This window comes from Cupressus sempervirens, chromosome 1, assembly GCF_028749045.1.
Source record: "Cupressus sempervirens isolate cs-2001-9-10 chromosome 1, ASM2874904v1, whole genome shotgun sequence".
Classification (NCBI taxonomy): Eukaryota; Viridiplantae; Streptophyta; class Pinopsida; order Cupressales; family Cupressaceae; genus Cupressus; species Cupressus sempervirens.
This window is the reverse complement of record NC_143118.1, coordinates 173,549,636-173,566,258: the sequence shown is the minus strand read 5'-3', so window position 1 is coordinate 173,566,258 and position 16,623 is coordinate 173,549,636.

The following is a 16,623-nucleotide window of genomic DNA, read 5'->3' as shown; positions in this document are numbered from 1 at the left end:
ATTTGGTTTAATCAAGTAGGTTGAAAGGGGTCATAGGGTCAATGCATGTCATAACAACATATGTCCTTAGGGGTCATAGGACCCAAAGGGACCTATTTGGTTTGATTGAGTGGGTTAAAAGTGGTCATAGGATAACCTATGACCCCTTTCGATGTATTTCATGACAACATATGTCCCTAGGGTCGTAGGACCCCTAGGGGCCTATTTGGTTTTATCTAGTAGGTTAAAAGGGGTCATAGGAAAACCTATGACCCCTTTTGATGCATTTCATGACAACATATGTCCCTAAGAGTCGTAGGACCCCTACAAACCTATTTGGTTTGATCTAGTGGGTTGAAAGGGGTCATAGGTCTTTCAATACAATTCATGACAACATATGTTCCTAGGGGTCATAGGACCCCTAGGGACCTATTTTGTTTGACCGAGTGGGTCGAAAGGGGTTATAGGATAACCCATGACCCATTTTGATGCATTTCATGACAACATATGTCCCCAAGGGTCGTAGGACCCCCAGGGACCTATTTGGTTTGATTGAGTGGGTCAAAAGGGGTAGTAGGATAACTTATGACTCCTTTTGATGCATTTCATAAAAACATATGTTCCCAAGGGTTGTAGGGACCTATTTGGTTTGATCGAGTCAGTTGAAAGATTTTGTAGGATAACCTATGACCCTTTTAAATGCATTTCATGATAGCATATGTCCCTAGGGGTTGTAGGACCCCTAGGGACCTATTTGGTTTGATCGAGTGAGTCGAAATGGGTCATAGGATAACCTATGACCCTTTTCAACATATTTCATGATAATATATGTCACCAAGGGTTGTAGAACCCCTAGCGACCTATTTAATTTGATTGAGTGGGTTGAAAGGGGTCATAGGATAAGTATGACCCCTTTCAATGCATTTCATGATAACATATGTCCCCAGGGGTTGTAGGACCCCTAACGACCTATTTGGTTTGATCAAGTGGTTCAAAAGAGGTCATATGATAACCTATGACCTCTTTTAATGCATTTCATGACAACATATTCCCCAGGGGTTGTAGGAACCCTAGGAACCAATTTGGTTTGATCAAGTGGATCAAAAGGGGTCATAGGATAACCTATGACCCCCATTAGGGCACTTCATGACAACATATTTCCCTAGGGGTCATAGGACCCCTAGGACCCCTAGGGACCTATTTGGTTTGAATGAGTAGGTTGAAAGGAGTCATGGGTTATCCTTTCAATGCATTTCATGACAAAATATGTCCCTAGGGGTCGTAGGAACCCTAGGGACCTATTTGGTTTGATCGAGTGAGTCAAAAATTTTGATGCATTTTATGAAAACATATGTTCCTAGGGGTTGTAGGACCCCTAGGGACCTATTTGGTTTGTTTGAGTGGTTGAAAGGGGCCATTGGGTAACCTATGACCCCTTTCGACGCATTTCATGACAACATATGTCCCTAGGGGTCTTACCTATTTGGCTTGTTTGAATGGGTCGAAAGGGGTCATAGGATACCCTATGACCCCTTTCGTCACATTTCATGGTGACATATGTCCATAGGGGTCCTAGTACCCCTAGGGACCTATGTGGTTTGATCGAATGTTTCGAAAGGGATCATAGGACAACCTATGACTCATTTTGATGCATTTCATGATGAAATATCTATTTAGTTTGTTCAAATTGGTTGAAAGAGATCATAGGATAACCTATGACCCCTATCAATGCATTTCATGACAACATATGTCCCTAGGGGTCCTAGGACCCCAGGGACCTATTTGGTTTCTTCAAATAGGTTGAAAAGGATCGTAGGATAACTTAATCCCTTTCAATGCATTTGACTATATTATATTTAATAATGATAATAATAAATTATTATATTATATAATAATAATATAAATTACTAGATTATATAATAATCATAATCATAATCATATGTATTACTATATTATATTTAATAATAATCATCATATATATTACTATATTATATTTAATAATAATCATATAATATTACTATATATTTAATAATATTTATGATATATATTATATTATATTTAATAATAATAATCATAATTATATATAATAATAATTGTCAATAATAATGATGTCCACACATGTTTCTTGTAATCAATTTTGATTTCCTTTCAAAATTTAGGCAATAAATTTTTGAAAAAAAATTGGATTCCAAATTTAACGTACCTAATTTCAAATCAGATATCTCATCTAGTATCAGGAACCTGATTCAAAATCAGGTACCTAATTAGGCTTAGTATTTACCAAACCTCTTTGTGTCAACTCAAAAAATGTGTTTCAAACATGTTTCACTAATAGCAAACTTTGAGTAGCCATTTGACAATTTTTTTTCATTGAAATTCAATGAAACGAAAAGGGATTTTTGATAATACTCTCAAGATTCCATCGATATATTTGTTGTCAAATTATGAGCTTGATAAGTATTTATTAGTTAATTTTTAATGAAGATGTTTGTAAATTGTTGATTGACATACTGATTGAAAAATAGTTATAACTTTCAAATAGTATAACATTTTAAAATCTAAAAATTGCATCACATTCTATGCTTCACCTAGTATAAGAAAAAAAAAATGTAAAGCTTTCAATTAGTTAAGGTGGTAAAAAATTGGAGTTATTTCATTCTTGAAATTTTATAATAGAAAATTCATAATTAATTATTTAATTGGAATAAAAATACCCAAAAATATGCATCAAATCCAAGCATGAGTCTACTTTTTATACCTATAATTTTTTTTTTTAAAGTTATCATTTTATTTTCATTAAGTGTTGGAAATGATTGAAAAGATCATGAGGAAAGTTGTTGGAATGATCATATGGAACTGGTAAAGAATGTTCTCAATCATTGTTTTGTCATTGATGTCAAACTTGCTACTTGCAAGAATGACAATTGCTTAAGTGATCCTAATACTATCAATTAAGTTGATTGACAATGAGGAGGCAATCAATAAGATGTAACTAGAATACCAAGAGAAAGGTTGAAGTTATGATGTTGTAATAAAGTATAAGGATCAGCTAAGCCATTGATGAAAAAGTGGATTTGATGACATATTATAAGACACAGAGAATGGGCACACTAAAACATATCAAAGATGAAAGGTTTTAGCTAAGTCTTTTGTAAAGCCCAATTAAGTTCATTAGAGAGAGGGAGCCAAGCAAGCTAGTAGGTGCCAAAAAGATTCTTAGTTCAAGCCGAGTACCAGTAAACCAATAGTGCTGAGTAATACAGTGGTGTCAAGTACCAGTAAACCAATAGTGTCGAGTAACATAGAGGTGTCGAGCACCAGTAAACCAATAATGTCGAGATGCTGCATTATTTTGAAAATCAAAGATTCGCTAGATCTAAGCTGACAAGGTTGTTATCTAGAAGTTTGTGAATTAAATGGAAGATAAGAATGATAAGCTGGTGGCACAGAACACCATGTAGAACATTTTTAAAGATACAACTAACGAAGTTTCTAGATAAGAGCAAGATATGGGGTAGATACATTGTATCCTACCTAATCCATTTTGAAACCCTAAAATTGGAGAGGGAGAATTGAGTGGCAAAGGAAAATCAGATCTCTATTTAAGGAGTCATAAGGTCATGAAAAATAAGAGAGAGAGAGAGAGAGAGAGAGAGAGAGAGAGAGAGAGAGAGAGGTGGTCAAGCATGAAAACATAAAGTGTTGAAGGAGGTGCTAAGGAGAAAGAGAGCACATCTACTCTTTTTCAATAAGAAGACCATAGATATGGATGCATTAGTATGATGAGTAAGAAGACTCAAGCATATGAAGCTTGAGAGGAAGACAAGTAGTCAGAGCTAAAATGATTGAAGCCAAGCAAAAGATTGAACTAAAAAGTGTGATCTAAAATCTGCAAAGTATGTTGTAAGTTGTATCAGATCAAAAAGCCATTATCGTTACCCTCTAGCAATTGTAATAGTTAGTTTAAATCCTATGGACTTAGGTTGGTTTAATAGCCATGAGATAAATCCTTTAACAGGGTGACATTCCAAGTGAATGTTCTAAAGTCCTTTAACCAGGCCCATTCCTAACAATTTGGTGAAATCCTCTAATAAGGTCACATTTAACAGTGTGTCGTAAGCCTTTAACAAGGCATCACTTTAGAAGAGTGAGAATCAAGTAGTATGTTACTGGTGGTTTTTCCCAAATTTGGTTTCCACGTAAATCACTGTGTCATGTGTTGATCTTGCATGTTTTATCTCTGCATGTTGAATTACTATAATTTGCTAAGGATGATTGTTTTAAGCTTGGATGGATGAAAAGTTTATGGACTCACTATAATTTGAGAAAAAGTTTTATTAAGGCATTTGGACCTTGAATAACTGATTCACCCCCCCACCCCACCCCTCCCCCCCCCCCCCACTCTCAATTATTCTAAAGAATTTTAACAATTGGTATCAAAGCAAGACTACTAATTCAGTTTAAAGGGACTATAAGGAGAAAATATCAAAATGCCTAAGAGAGAAGTTCCCAAGCTCAACAAAGACAACTTTGTTGCATGGAAAAGCTTGATGAAGCTACATCTTGGATCCATAGGAGATTATGCCCAAAATTCAATTGTCACTGAACATGTAGATCCAATTGGTACTCTTACTGCAGAAGATATGAAAAATAAATAGGAACACAATCAGACAATGCTGGAGATTGCCTCTGCACTCAACTATGCTGAATTTGATGATATCAAAGGATGTGACACTACATTAAAAATGTGGAAATCCCTATCAGACATCTATGGAGGAGATCAAAATGTACAAAGAGAAAAAAGAGAAAGTCTCAGAGGGAAGTTTGATGATATGAAAATGGAAGAAAATGAGAATGTTGCTCAGTATGGCACAAGAATAAAAGAAGTGGTAAGTGCAATAAGATGTTTGAGTGGTCAATTGGATGAAGATACTATTAATAGTAAGCTCTTAAGAACCTTGCTCACTATCTATATTATTAGAGTATTAGCAATACAAGAAATAAGATGTGTACTAGGAAACAATCTAAGTTTTGAAGGGATAATAGGTAGACTCACTGCATTTGAGTTATCTAACTTTGACAACTATAGACCAGAGAATGTTGAATCTGCTTTTAAGGCCAAGCTATCACTGAAAGATGCTGAACAGGTGAAATCAAAGAAAGGAAGAAAAATGAAATATGTATCCAGTGATAGTAGCACTAATGAGGAAGATGTGGAACAATTGAAAGCATTGCTTGCTAGAAGATTTCACAGAGGTAAAGAAAAATTCAAAGGTAAGATGCCTATCATTTGTTTCAATTGCAATGAAGTAGGTCATATTGCTGCCAGGTGTACATAGAAAAAGGATTACAAGGAAGTCAACAAAAATAAATTCAGAAGAGGTGATGACAAAAGAGATTACAATGAAAATGTCAAAAAGTGTTATATTGTTGAAGAAAATTTTGATGATAATGATGATGAAGTTGTTTATGTAGCCATGAAGGACCAATATGATGAAGAAGAGCCTACAGCACTAGTAACATGTATGAACAAGAATGACAGGTGGATCATAAACAGTGGATGCTCACATCACATGATAGGAGACAAAAGTAAGTTTTTTAACTTTACTCAGTATGATGGAAATAGTGTTAGATTTGGTAATGATGCTCCATGTCAAATCAAAGGAAAAGGTTCCATTAAGCTCACAGAGAAAATTTCATGTGATAATGCATACTATGTTGAAGGATTAAACTACAATTTGATAAGTGTCTCACAGTTAGGCAATATAGGATGCAAAGTAGAATTTGGAAACAAAACTGCAAAAATCTATGATATTGATGGTAAACTAATAGGAAAAGGAGATCAAACAAGGAGTAATCTATTTTACCTTGATATGGATGATGTTTCTTGTTTTATTGCAAAATTTGATGATGAATGGTTATGGCATAGAAGATTATGTCATGTCAAATTTGACAATCTGGTCAACATCAGTAAAATGAAGAAAGTTAGAGGTTTACCAAAATTGAAGAAGCCTAATAATATCATGTGCAAACAATGTCAGCTAGGAAAGATGACAAAGTCAAGCTTCAAAAGCAAAAACTATACATCTAAAGAAGTACTTGAGTTAGTTCATACTGACTTATGTGGTCCAATGGAAGTACAAAGCTATAGAGGAGATAAATACATAATGTTGTTTGTTGATGACTAGTCCAGGATGATGACTATTATGTTCTTAAAACAAAAATCTGATGCTTTTCAAATGTTTAAGTGGTATGTGGCTAGAGTTGAAAAGGAAACAGGAAAGAGCTTGAAATGCCTAAGATCAGACAGAGGTGGTGAATTCACATCAAATGAATTCGAGATATTTTGTAATGATAAAGGAATCAAAAGACAAATATTAGCTCCTAGAACTCCCCCACAGAATGGAATTGCTGAAAGAAGAAATAGATCTGTGATTGACTATGCTGGAACATTAATGATAGAAAATGTTTTTGCTCTAAAATACTAGAGAGAAGCTCTAAGTGTAGCTATTCATACACTGAACTGAGTACAAGTCAAGAAAGGTACAAATACAACACCTTTTGAATTATGGTATGGTCACTCACCCAATGTAAAACATTTCAAAGTGTTTGGTTGCAAATGCTTTATACTTAAAGATGCTAGAAATGGAAAATTTGATGCAAAAAGTGATGAAGGCATATTTCTTGGTTACTCCACTAGAAGTAAGGCACACAAGTGTTTGAATACTAACACTAACAAAATTGTGGAAAGTGCAAATGTAAACTTTGATGAGCACAAAGAAGTCCAAGCTAAAGAACCAAAGAAAATGGAAGAGTATAGAACCTTTGTGTATTCTTATGAAGGAATGCCTGTTGATGAGGATGTCGTCAATCAAATTGATACTCAACAACAAATTTCAATCTCAGCTGAGTCCCAACCAGTGAATGCCAAGTTGCATTCAGAAGCTAAGTTGCTGAATGAAGGTAATGCACAATCTAATTCTAAAGACAGTACACATGAAATAGATGAAGAACATCCTGACAATGAAGTGCATAGTGATCCTGAATCTGAAAGACCAAACATGTAAACAAGGATAGAGCCACAATTATCCAAATATGTAAAAAGCCATCACCCTATTGAACAGATAATTGGTGACAAAGATGCAAGACCAATGACAAGGAACAGACTGAGACATGAATCATGTCTAATCAGCAAATTTGAACCTAAGATAGTATATGGTGCATTACAAGATGATGACTGGTATAAAGCTATGGAAGAAGAGATTGATCAAATAAAGAAAAACAAAACCTAGAGTTTGGTTCTCAGACCAGTTGACAAGAATGTGATTAGCACCAAGTGGGTATTTAGAAACAAGCTAGATGAGAATGGTGAGATTACCAAAAACAAAGCTAGACTAGTATGCAAGGGTTATGCTCAAGAAGAAGGACTAGACTATGGGAAAACATTCACCCATGTTGCTAGAATAGAAGGAGTAAGAACTTTACTTGCATATGCTGCATATAAAGATTTTAAAGTCTATCAGATGGATGTAAAGTCTACTTTTTTAAATGGTATACTAGAAGAAGAAGTCTACATTGAACAACCAGAAGGATTTGTTGATGAGAACAACAGGGATATGGTTTGTAAGCTACATAAACCACTCTATGGTTTGAAACAAGCACCTAGAGCATGGTATGAGAGACTTCACAAGTATCTAGTGCAAATAGGATTTGAAAGAACTGATGATAACAACGACATGTATATCAAAGCAGAAGAAGGTAAGGATATTATTGTATCTAGAATCTTTGTGGATGACAGTGTTCGGTGGAAAAGAAGTGCTTTGCAAAGGCTTTGCTGACAAAACGAAACATGAATTTGAGATGTTTGTGTTTGGAGAAATCAAATTTTTTGTTGGATTGCAAGTACATCAACTCAAACATGGTATATTTGTGACACAATCAAAGTACATCAAAGAGATTCTTAAAACATTTGGATTGGAGGAGTCCAAACCAGTTAGCACACCAATGGCAACAGGAAATAAGCTATCCAAAAATGATGAATCAGCTGAAGTCAATCAAACAATATACAGATCTATGATTGGAAAACTACAATATGTTGTACATAGTAGACCAGACATAGCATTAGCAGTTGGAATAGTGGCTAGATTCTCTGCTAATCCTAAAGAAAATCATCTCATAGCAGTAAAAAGAATAATGAGATATCTTAAAGGAACTTATTACTTTGGTCTATACTACAAAAAGAATGGAAAATTTGAGCTTAATGCATATACAAATGCAGATTGGGGAGGCAAATTGATGATAGAAAAAGTACAAGTGGAGGTGCATTATTTTTAGGCAAAAGGCTAGTTACTTGGACTAGCAAGAAACAAACATGCACATCCCAGTCCACTGCAGAATCAGAATATGTGGCAGCAGTAGTCAATTGCACAAACATTGTGTGGCTTACACATATATTGAAAGGAATGAAAGAAGAGGTAACAAACCTGTGATATTGTATTATGATAGCCGAAGTGCTATAAATATATCCAAAAATTCAGTAATGCATGCAAAAACCAAGCACATCGCAATCAAATATCACTATGTCAAAGAATTGCTAGAAGACAAACAAGTGAAGTTGGAATACATTCACACAAAGGAAAAAACTATAGATATCTTCACCAAACCATTGCCCAAGGATGCTTATGAATATCTTAGAGGCAAGTTGGGGGTAATACCCCAAACTCAAGCAGTTTAAAGAAAGAAGGAAGCTGCCCTGCATCACTAGCAATAAATCATTGAAATATCAGAAGAATGATGTAGAGGATAATAGCAGGAACAGAAACTCCAAATCAGTTACAAGCATGGTGACAAAGGGAGAAAACAACAAGAAGCCAAAGCTTATATTTTGCATGATAAAGATGCTACATCTTTGGCATTTATGTCAAAGAGGGAGAAATATGCAAAAACTTGATCAATACAAAGCAAGAGGGAGATATATATGAAAGAGGGAGATATATGAGATTAGTAGTAAAGATGCAACAGCCAAGAAAACTAGCAGACAACGTATACAATCTTGGTGGTAACTAAGTTGATCAATTGATCAGTTTGGTTTGCCATCAATGCCAAAGAGGGAGATTGTTGGAAATGATTAAAAAGATCATGAGAAAAGTTGTTGGAATGATCATATGAAACTGGTAAAGAATGTTTTCAATCATTGTTTTGTCATTGATGTCAAACTTGCTACTTGCAGGAATGACAATTGCTTAAGTGATCCTAATACTATCAATTAAGTTGATTGACAAGGAGGAGGAAATCAATAAGATGTAACTAGAATATCAAGAGAAAGGTTGAAGTTATGATGTTGAAATAAAGTACAAGGATCAACTAAGCCATTGATGAAAAAGTGGATTTGATGACATACTATAAGACACAAAGAATGGGCACACTAAAACATATCAAAGATGTAAGGTTTTAGCTAAGTCTTTTGTAAAGCCCAATTAAGTTCATTAGAGAGAGGGAGCCGAGCAAGCTAGTAGGTGCCGAATAGATTCCTAGTTGAAGCCGAGCACCAATAAAGCAATAGTGCTAAGTAACACAGAGGTACCAAGCACCAGTAAACCAATAGTGTCGAGTAACACAGAGGTGTCGAGCACCAGTAAACCAATAATGTCGAGTTGCTGCTTATTTTGAAAATTGAAGATTCGCCAGATCTAAGCTGACAAGGTTGTTATCTAGAATTTTGTGAATTAAATGGAAGATAAGAATGATGGGCTAGTGGCACAAAACACCATGTAGAACATTTTTAAAGATACAACTGATGAAGTTTCTAGATAAGAGCAAGATATGGGGTAGATACATTGTATCCTACCTAATCCATTTTGAAACCCTAAAATTGGAGAGGGAGAATTGAGTGGCAAAGGCAAATCAGATCTCTATTTAAGGAGTCATAAGGTCATAAAGAGAGAGAGAGAGAGAGACAGAGAGAGAGAGAGAGAGAGAGAGAGAGAGGTGGTCAAGCATGAAAGGATAAATTTCTAAAGGAGGTGCTAAGGAGAAAGAAAGCACAGCTACTCTATTTTGATAAGAGGACCCCAGATATGGATGCATTGGTATGATGAGTAAGAAGACTCAAGGAGATGAAGCTTGAGAGGAAGAAAAGTAGTCAAAGCTGAAGTGATTGAAGCCAAGAAAAAGATTGATCTAAAAAGTGTGATCTGAAATCTGCAAAGTATGTTGTAAGTTGTATCAGATCAAAAAGCCATTATCATTACTCTTTAGCAATTGTAATAGTTAGTTTAAATCCTATGGACTTAGGTTGGTTTAATAGCCATGAGATAAATCCTTTAACAGGGTGACATATCAAGTGAATGTTCTAAAGTTCTTTAACCAGATCCATTCCTAATAGTTTGGTGAAATCTTCTAATAAGGTCACATTTAACAGTGTGTTGTAAGCCTTTAACAGGGCAGGCTTTTAAAGGGCATCACTTTAGAAGAGTGAGAATCAAGTAGCATGTTACTAGTGGTTTTTCCGAAATTGGGTTTCCACGTAAATCACTGTGTCATGTGTTGATCTTGCATGTTTTATCTCTGCATGTTGATTTACTGTAATTTGCTAAGGATGATTGTTTTAAGCTTGGATGGATGAAAAGTTTATGGACTCACTATAATTTGAGAAAAAGTTTTATTAGGGCATTTGGACCTTGAATAATTGATTCACCCCCCCACCCCCCCTCTTAGTTATTCTAAAGAATTCTAACATTAAGGTGCTCAGACATACTCTTACTTTTTTATTTTTGCCCTGAAATTTTTGTAGTACTGCATTAAAATCAAAAAATTTGACAAATAAAATAATTTTTTCTCTAGATAAGGCATAGTAATTTAAAAACTACATTTCTTTAAAAAAATTTATATAAAGCCCATAACTACTTTAAAATTATGTGTCAAGTTAACATAACCCTGACTTCCTAATTTTTAACTACCACTTAAGGCCAGAGTTTGGTTGACCATGATCCTATGTATACCCACCTTTTGAATTATGTTATGGATATTCATCAAATGCAAAATATTTTAAGGTATTTGGAAGCAAGTGTTATATTCTTAAGGACATTAGGAATGGAAAATTTGATCCTAAGAGTGAAGAAGGTATATTCCTAGGCTATTTCACAAGGAACAAATCTTATAAGTGCTTAAATTCTAACACTAACAAAGTTGTGGAAAGTGAAAATGTGAAATTTGATGAATATATAAAAGTGAATGAGGTTGAACCTGCAAAAGAACATGAAGATTACAAATATTTTATATACTTCTATGATGACATGATTGAGAATGGTGTTATGAATCAAGTTGTAAATCTACAACAACAAGTCTCTGTGGCTACTAAGTCATAGATAGTGACTGCTAAGTTGGTTTTAGGAACCAAGTTACAATCAAGAGTCAAGTTGTAGAATGAAGTAGAGATACATTATGATAATGAGATTAATACACATGAAAGAGATGTTGAATTAGCTGATAGAGAAAAACATAGAGATTCTAAAGTTGAAAGACCTATTGAAGAAAATAAAACAAAATCAAGATTGTCAAAGTATGTTAAGAGACATCACCCTGCTACATAGATTATTAGAGATAAAGAGGGTAGAACTATGACAAGAAATAAGTTGAGGAATGATACTTGTCTATTGAGCATGCATGAACCTAAAATAGTTAGGGATGCACTAGAGAATGATGACTCGAGTAAAGCCATGAGAAGAGAAATTGAGAAAATAGAGAAGAACAAAACTTGGTCACTTGTACCCAGACTAGAGAACAAGAATGTTATTGTTACTGAGTGGGTGTTCAAAAACAAGTTAGATGAAAATGGTGAAGTCACAAGAAACAAGGCAAACCTAGTTTGCAAAGGGTATGCTCAAGGATAAGGAATAGGCTATGGAAAGACATTTTCCCCTATTGCAGGATTGGAAGGAGTAAGAACTTTTCTTTCTTACTTTGCATACAAAGGTTTCAATTTTTACCAAATGGGTGTGAAATACACATTTCTAAATGGTATATTAGAGGAAGAGGTTTACGTTGAACAACTGAAAGGATTTGTTGATCCTAAAAACAAGAACATGCTATGTAGATTGCAAAAAGCTTTATATGGTTTAAAGCAAGCACTTAGAGCATGGTATGAGAGACTTCATACTTATCTTGTGAAGATTGGTTTTGAGAGAACTAGTTTTGAAGATTGAAGGTGGTAAAGGTATTTTACTAGCTGAAATTTTTGTTGATGATATCATATTTGGAGGACAAAATATACTTTTCAAGACATTTGTTAATTAAATGAAGAAGAAATTTGAGATGTCCATGTATGGAGAAATTAAATTCTTTGTTGGCTTGCAAGTGTATAAAATGTTGTGGTATTTACATCACTCAGTCTAAGTATGTGAAGGAAATATTGAAAAAAATTGGATTATAAGATTCAAAGCCTCTTAGTACACCTATGGTGATAGGACATAAATTTTCAAAGAATGATGATACTATTAATGTGAACCAAACCCTATATAGGTCTATGATTGGAAAATTGCAAGACATAGTCCATAGAAAACCTAAAATTTCATAGATGTTGGGATTGTTGCAAGATGTTATGCAAATCCTAAGGAGAATAATTTGATGGTTTTTAAGAGAATAATGAGATATTTGAAAGGAATGGAGGACTTTGGTCTATACTACAAGAAAAATGAGAAATTTGAATTAAGAGCCTATATAGATGTTGATTGGGCTAGAAATGTTGATGACAAAAAAAGTACAAGTGGTGGAGTATTTTCTTAGGAAAGAGACTAGTTACTTGAACTAGTACTTGAAATAGAACTACATATCTCAATCTACCAGTGTACTAAACTATACAAATATTGTGTGGATCAAACAACTACTCAAAGGAATAAAGGAGGAAATCACAAAACCTATTATACTTTACTATATAATAAAAGTGCTATAAATATATCTAAGAACTCTATAATGCACACAAAGAAAAAACATATAGCTACCAAGTATCATTACTTGAGAGAGTTGGTTCAAGACAAAGAAGTAAAGATGACATATGTGAATACCAAAGAATAGATTGTTAATATATTCACAAAATCTTTACCTAAGGATGCTCATGAGTATCTAAGAGGTAAACTAGGGGTGATACCCCTATTTGAAGCTACTTGAGAAGATGGAATTGTGCCCTATATCAACTAAGATGAATGATATATGTTACAAATTGATGTAGCGAAATTTACTTTAGGAGCTGCCTAAACTAATCAAGAGCTAGCACAAAAGATCAATCATAAGTTAGGTGATAGAGGAATAACCTAGAATTATTAACATCTGCATGTTAAGATGACAAGTCTTTGTCATTTTTGTCAAAGAGTGAGAAACACTAAGGCAGATGTAGAGGATATACTTAGAGGGAGATACACTCAAAGGGAGATATTGTCACAAATACCAAATCAAAGGGAGAAATACTTCAAGATAGAAATCTGATATATCTACTCAAAGGGATAAATAAGTATAGATAGAGAAACAGATACTTGAATATCTGAAAGAGGAAGTGATAAAGGAAGTGAGAGGGAGAAGCCTTGATAAGGAAGAGTTGATTTTTGTTGATCAAAATAGAGTTTTGTAGCCTATACAGAAGATTGAAGCTTCTAATAGAAGGAGAGATTTCAATATAAGGACTTATTTTCTTTTTAGTGTTGTTGTTGGTATTGGTTTGTCATTAATGTTGAAGAGGGATATTGTTGAGAAAAGATTAATACAAGTATGATAATGTTTTTCAATCATTATTTTTTCACTAATGTCAAACCTACTACCTACTAGTAAGACAACTACTTAGTTGATTTGAGTACTATCATGTGTTTGATTGATGAAGAGGATTTGATAAAATAAGATAACAAGACCACCTAGATGAAAGGTTGAGTTATGATATGAAAAAGGAGTACAAAGATTAGCTAAGAAAATGATGATATAGTGTATTGATTATCTACTTAAGGCTACAAAGGTTGGATACATTGACTAAGTGTAGAAGAAAAAGTAAGAAGAATTGAGTCTTCTAATCTTGACCAAGTGCACAATAGGTGTTGAGCAAAGTTAGTGTGAGCCAAGAAAAAATCTAGTTGGAGCCAAGAAAAGTAAAGTTTCAGTGTATGTTGAGTGAACATAGTGTAAGCTAAGAAAAGTTTAGTTGGTTCCATACATCAGTAAACTTTAGTGCATGTCAAGTGAATTAGTACTAGATGTCGAGCAACACGGTATGTGTTGAGCATCAAAATTTAGCTAAATGCCAAGTGACAAAATTATGAGAAAGATCATGAATTTGATGAATCTAAGTTTTTAAGGTTGATTTCCTAGATTGTGTGAGCTATGTGGAAGATAAGCTTGATGAGTTGGTGGTACAAAATTCAAGTTAAACCATTTTAAGTCAAATTCAAGGAGGATTATGAAGGAAGTTTCTAGAGAGAGCTAAAATAGAAAGATGATTATATTCAATGAGTCCTACCTAACCCTAGAATGGATGATTGAGATGAAGCAACAAAAGATATAAATTCTCTTTATAAGGGGATACAAGGCATGAAGCAAATTTGGTTGGTTGTGTAGTAGGCTATGTGTGAAAAATCCCAAAGAAGACAAGGAGTCTAGGGTATTACTTCATATGGAGGCCAAACTATAGAGTCTACAATTGGCATGCAAAGTAGGAAGACTTAAGAGGATGAATTATTGAAGGGTGAACAAGTTATTAGAGTTTAAGTGATTGAAGCTAAGAAAAATGAAGGACTGAATAGAGATCTATAATCTACAAAGTGAGTTGCATTCTATTATCGAATCAAACCTTATTGTTACTCTATAATAATTGTTTTGTTTAGGGTAAAATCCTTTAGATTAAGGTTGACCTAACATTGATTTGTAAATCCTTTAACTGGGTGGCATTCTAATGGAATGAGCTAAAGTCCTTTAAGAAGGCTAACTCCTAACAGGTTAATTGAAACCATTTAACCAAGTCACATTTAACATTGTGTATTGTAACCTTTAACAGGATTTTCCTTTTACAGGGAATCACTTCAGAAGAGTGAGAATTAGTAGCATGTTACTAGTAGTTTTTTCCAAATTGGGTTTTAAAATAAAATCCTTGTGGCATATGTGTGAATGATTGTAATATAGTATTTTTTTTCTCTATCCTCCTCAAAATGCCTCCTCATCACCAGAGATCAAGATTAGGATCATCAAATATGTTTTGTACGCTTTTTTTGCATGTTTTTGTATGTTTTAGCATTCTTTTGTATATTTTTTATTTTTGCTTCAAATTTTATTTATTTATTTAAAATTCAATTGGTTTCTAATCACAAAATGTGAATAACCAACTACCAAATCCCTAGCCTAATCAACAAAACCAAAATGAAAACCCTCCAAAAGATCAAAATGAAAACCTTTATGAGGAAGAGAAATAACTTTTGCAAGCTCCATCGATTCAAAGACCTCCCCCTGGCACCCAAGACAATGAATGAAATAGAAAGAGAGAAAAATGAATTAGAAGCAATCCTTGGTAGGTTGAAAGCTTGCAAAAAAACTAGTCCTGTGAGAGCACAATTGGCATCCTCCGTTGAGTTCATTATAAGCCATGTAGCTTTTGTTAGTGGTCAGTTGAATATTTGGCATGTTAAGAGAGAAGAACAAAGAAGATATTATGCAAACAAATTATCCTATAAAGATGTTAGAAAAAATGACATAATGAAAGGTAACATATGTGAATTATTTAAAAGTCTAGGAGAACAAGACAATATTAAACATTCAACCAAAAGGTTCCCCATCCACTAGTGTAGACATGATGATATTAGAAATAACTTTTGGGGTAGATGATGGATGGTCTTTGATGGCCCTCCCTACAATAATCATGAGGTTCCAATGTATTACTTTAAAAAATTGTATTGTGTTTTTTTCCTTGGGGATATTCTCAATTATTTTGAAATATTAGATTCTTAGGGTAGAGGTAGGGGTTTTCATTTGAGAGGTCGAGGGCACATCATGACCCTAATGGAGTTAGACTACCTATTTTCAAGCTGTGGGCTGAGCATGTCATTTTTCCTTCGATTGTGAAGAAAAATGTAAATACCAGTACTCTAGGGACTATCAATGCTTTGACACAAAATCTCATTCATTATGCTAGTCAATTAGTTGAGGATCCTTCTTCACGCCATGATCACATGTGCATATCATTTGGATCCTTATGCCCATTTGATAGTCACATTGGACACACTAATGATGGGCTAGTCACTGTTGAATTCCTGAGTGACACATTTGGCATTGTCACACAAGTAAATTACAATTATAATAAACTAATTTGATCACATTTCATATGTATAATCAATGACTAATTAATTATCATTTGTTTAAAATGTTCAAAATTTAGGGTAAGAGTGTTGATGGCCCTAGTACAAATTCTTCGGCCCCATTTTACATCTTGTTGATGAGTTGATAGGTATGTATAAATTTAATCATTTAAATTAATACATATATTTATTAAGTAATCATATAAAGGATTGACCAAAAAAGTATCCATCTGCATTAGTTCCTTGTTGGGCCATTGACATTCACAATGGACTCTGAGCCTAGGCATGATATGAGCTTTGTAGAGGTATATTTTTTTCATGTTAA